This window comes from Octopus bimaculoides, chromosome 1, assembly GCF_001194135.2.
Source record: "Octopus bimaculoides isolate UCB-OBI-ISO-001 chromosome 1, ASM119413v2, whole genome shotgun sequence".
NCBI classification, from domain to species: Eukaryota; Metazoa; Mollusca; class Cephalopoda; order Octopoda; family Octopodidae; genus Octopus; species Octopus bimaculoides.
The window spans coordinates 79596721-79601845 of record NC_068981.1 but is presented as its reverse complement, the minus strand read 5'-3'; the positions used below and the strand labels follow the sequence as shown (position 1 = coordinate 79601845).

The window sequence follows — 5125 nt, the reverse complement described above, 5'->3', positions numbered from 1 at the left end:
TATGTATGTATATGTATATACGGTGTACTGTTTTGTGATGGTAAGATCAGCAAAAATAGTACTCCATCTGGTGACAGATAAATATTATTTAATAAACATATTTTTATGAGCTATTATTAGTTTTTGGGGGGCCGTTGACATAGGCTGTGAACTTTTCAACTATTTACCACTTTACTGTATGTAATGTGGCGTCAGACCCCATGCGTGACCAGCCAACTTATTGGCTTTTCTTTTGTTCCTGTGTCGGAAGGTAGATATGTGGTTGGCATAGCGATTTTTGAAGTCGCCTTCACATAGCCCGATGTAGCTCTTTTCGGTTACGCTATCATCTAGCGTTTCTGTAACTCCTGCCTCTATACGAAGAATTTAATCATGCATCCCTGTTCAAGTGGACAGGTTCTTGGGTCTCGACAGTTACAACTGGGGGTAGGATCATTAAAACATGTAAGCTATACGTAGCTGAAAGAACACAGATACTTTTCAGATCTAAGAAAGCCACCTCACTGCTGAATTTCAGATCTGAAATTTTCAGCGGTTGTAAACATATGATAACTATTGGCGAATTTACGTAGAAAGAATTTGAACTACTTTCCTTAGTTTTACGAGGTCTACCTCTTTGGTTCATACTTATATGTATAACTATACACAATTGGCTGAATTGTATATATAAACATGAAAGAATAATGTGTGATTTGAGGAGAGGTCTGTATATAGTTGGGTCATGAATACATTTCTACATAAAATAGGCGGTTGAAATTTGGAAGAGATTTAGCTGCTACTCCTATCATGTCTATCATGGTGTAGATGCTTCCTGTTTTAGTTTAGCACATAAGTTTCTGTGTGTGTGTGTGTGTGTGTGTGTGTGTGTGTGTGTGTGTGTGTGTGCGTGCGAGAGAGTGAGAGAGAAGGGGGAGAGGGAAAGAGGCCCAAACACATCCACACTTGAAACGACAGATGTCTGTGTATTTGTGTTTGTAATTATGGTGATACATTAAGTTTAGCAAACAAATGAAGAAAGTAGATTGCCATTATAAAAACATCGAGAAAATATTATCAGGCATTTTGATAATAACAAATATATGTTTTAAAATACTTACCAAGTTTATAACCATATTCTCTTGACATAATTATGAATATATGTCGAGTAACCTTTATTTCCTGTTCGCCACTTCTATAGTACTTAATGTCACAGTCTCTTTACAGTCACACAATTGCTTTCGGTAAAATGTTCTGTGTGAATACATCGAGAGTGAAGTATGTGTTTCTTATTTCTTTATTGCCCACAAGGGGCTAAACATAGAGGGGACAAACAAGGACAGACAAAGGGATTAAGTCGATTACATCGACCCCAGTGCGTAACTGGTACTTAATTTATCGACCCCGAAAGGATGAAAGGCAAAGTCGACCTCGGCGGAATTTGAACTCAGACCGTAACGGCAGACGAAATACCGCTAAGCATTTCGCCCGGCGTGCTAACGTTTCTGCCAGCTCGCCACCTTAAAAGAAGAGAGTGAAGTATATGTTTCTAGTTAGAACTCAGGAGGTTCTTTGTTCAAAGGGTTTATACGGACACCGGAAACAAACCTGTAACTATGTTATGGTATCAACCAGCATGCTACAGAGGGCGATTAAGAACCCATATGTGCATAAAACATTCCCACAAACGTCAACAACAGGGTAAAGATGACTGACTTCCCACTAGATATTAAGTCGAGTCCCCTGACGCAACCATTCCCTAGTCTCTAATCACGGCGGACAGTTGAAAGGGATTGAAGATTCCGGAGAAAATGTTTCGGATATTGCGACGTCATATTGACAATATGGTGAAATTAAAAACTCTTTGGACTAGACCAGGGGTCACCAAACTTTTTTCACAACGGACCAGATAACAGAGAACGGCTAACGCGGGCCGCACAACCATTTTGTTCAATACAGTACAGTGAATAGACAAAAAATAAAGACAACCAACATATTTATTTACCATGAAGTTATCAAAGAAAGTGACGTTAGCAATAAGATAATTATATGACACCAAGTGCACACGGTTAATATCTAGATCTGCACCATATTCCTTAAATGTACGGTGCATTACAACTGTTACACATTTTGGTTTCCTTTTTTCCCACCGGGTGCGGATCTAGATATTAACCATGCGCACATATTCGAATCTCACAAACTAAGTAGCAAAAAGGGATTAGTGAGATTTGCGAAACTGGTGTTTAGCTTTTAAGATATCGATATTTGCTTTGGAATTGCTGCATCCAACCAAGAAAATTGCTTTCAAATGTTCATAAGTCAACCTCGTTCAATGAGCTGACTTCACATTCTTCATTTTTGAAAATGGTTGCTCACAGACATAAGCTGTTCCAAACATTGATGCCATACCAGAGGCAAATTTCTTCAACTTTGAAAACTCATCACATCATCAGGTAAGCAGCGATAAAATTCAACAAGTTTGCCTTCTCTGTGCTTCTCTTTCAACAAGTTATTTGCTTGCAAATCAATGAGCACCAACTGTAGTTCGACTGGCACGTTATCAAGGTTACAATCAAATGGATTCTGGAATTTTGTTGAGATCTGAAAATCTCTTTAAAAAATTCTTATTTTTTTATTGAAGTCACGAAAAATATTCTTCAGAAGCTCGAGGTTGACATCTGCGATTCCAACGCGAAACTCTCTGAAACACTGAAAATGAGAGAAGTTTCCTCCTTCCAGCTGCGATTCAAACAATGATAACTTTATCCGAAATCTTGTGATGATTCTGTAGAGATCACAGATAAAGTTATCTTTCCCTGAAGTTTCAAGTTCAATTCATTCATGTGATGCCAATAAAAAAATGACAACTTTGACAGCCAGGTAGGATCTGACAGAAGTGGGTCAGCTCTCTCCTTTTTAGTGAGAAAAATATCTATTTCTATTCAGAGCTTATAAAAACGAAACAGGACTTTACTGCAGCCGAGCCACCTCAATCCTTTGTGATAAGGCAAGTCACAGAATTCAGAATCAATTTCTTCACGAAAAACATGGAACTGACGGGGATTAGAGGCATGACCTCGAATAAAGTTCACCGCAGAAACGACTGGTTTCAGTACGCAAGAAATATCTTAGTCTTTCCCACAGAGTGCTCGTTGATGTATAATGCCGTGTATAAACAGAACACCCGGGAGTTAAAAATCTTCAGACTTAGTCCTGATCTGCCCCACCAGACCCTTCCTCACTCCAGCCATGTTTTTTACTCCATTAACTGTAACACATCGAAGCTGATTCTACTGAAGGTTATAGCCTTGCAAAGTTTTCTGCACTTACATGGAAATGACTTCTCCAATTGTTGTTCCGTGCATGCTGCAAGCAGATGCCAACTCTTCTGTGATCTGAAAGTCCAAATTAACACCACGAATGAAAACGAGAAGTTGTGACGTACTCGAGAGGTCAGTATACTCAACCAGCGCCAGAGAATACCACAAGAAGTTCCTAGCTTTCTCGCGTATCTGCAGCTCTATGTTCTCTCCTAGGTCTTCTGTTCTCCGCACAACTGAACTTGCTGAAAGCCTGATACTTCCAAACAAATCGGCTTTCTCAGGACAAATCATTTGCTACTTCCATCAAACAATCTATGATGGAGTTACTGCCAGTAAACGATTTTCATCGTTCCGCCGTCTTATTATACACTATTTTGTAACTGATACAAGCGGCATTCATTTTCAGCAAACATTCTCGATCGCTGCAGGAATGAACTCTCAATGTAGGTTCTTACACGAAAGGTAGAGTGCGACGACGGGCTGGATGGAGTGACTTCGCGGGCCGGATCTGGTCCGCAGGCCTTGTTTGGTGACCCCTGGACTAGACGAATGATACAAAATTTTATACGCGCGCACACGCGCGCACACACACACGCGCGCACACACACACATTCACCCACAATGTATTTATCAATGTCCTTCTCCTCTCTGCCCTTGTTCCTTTCTCTTTCTCTCTCTCTCACACATTGACTATGCGTCGGTGTGTGTGTGTGTGTGTGCGTGTGTGTGCGTGTACACACACACACGCACGTACACACACACGCACGTACACACACACACACACACACACACACACACACACACACACACACACACACACACACACACACACACACACACACACACACACACACACGGATATTATTTAGATTCGAAAATGCTCAGGAATCTTTGAGGGTCATCAACATGGTATCTTGTCATTGTAGGAATAGCAGAGGTACATCCAAGGCACTGAATGAGGAATGCTATCGCCGGAGACACAATGAGTAGGGAGATCAGTAACAATAAACAACCCACACTAGAGTCAGAAAGATAATCTTTGTTAAGGAGAGAGAGAAAGGGAAAAAATAGAGCCGAGAACAGCTCTAATGATTTACTTTTCACATCACTGGATTGAACGATATAAGCTGCTCTGGAGAAATAGCTTAAATTTCTTTTATATATCACCCAAACTTTGTCGAGATCAGATATTATCTTTGCTTCAAAGACAACAAGGTAGCTAATCCTACTGAAGTTACGTTTGTCCTGGGAAGAGAAAGTGAAGAAAGTAGAAGATAGGAAGAAGTTTAATTACCTGGAGTTGATGGAAGACTGTCTTAAGACTGGCTGTAGGATGGAATCAGAGGAGGTGGGCAGTTGATGGTTCGCAGGTCGTTCCTGAATAAGGTCTTTGAAACGCTGGGCATTACAAGAATGAGCAGAAGAAGAGTCATGAAGAACAACATAGCTTCTGAGAAAGTATCTAGAAGGTTCCGGAAAAAACGTTGCAGATATTGTGACGTCATAATGATAATATGGAACAATTAAAAATCTTTTGGATGGGACAAATGATTCTTAATTTCATTTATACACACATATTCATACACACATACGCACAAACACAAACACATACACGTACATATACAATACATGCACGTGTACATAAATGCATTATATACGCACATGTATTAATATATATTTTAATCTGTTGTATGTACATATACATATATATTCACACACGTGAATATATATGACGCGCTCACAGACTCACACATAATATATATATGTGTGTGGGATTGTGTGCGCGTGTGTGTATCTGTGTGTATGTGTGTGTGTGTGTGTGTGTG

General features: G+C 39.9%; 1 long non-coding RNA gene across 1 annotated transcript in view; it reads right to left on the bottom strand.

Annotated features, from left to right (window-relative positions):
• Positions 1-4791, bottom strand: part of LOC106877081 (uncharacterized) — a 38297-nt gene extending 33506 nt beyond the window's left edge. Inside the window, exon 1 of the long non-coding RNA XR_008265986.1 lies at positions 4594-4791. This is a non-coding gene — a long non-coding RNA (uncharacterized LOC106877081). The remainder of the gene's footprint in view (positions 1-4593) is intronic.
• Between the last annotated feature and the right edge of the window lie 334 nt (positions 4792-5125).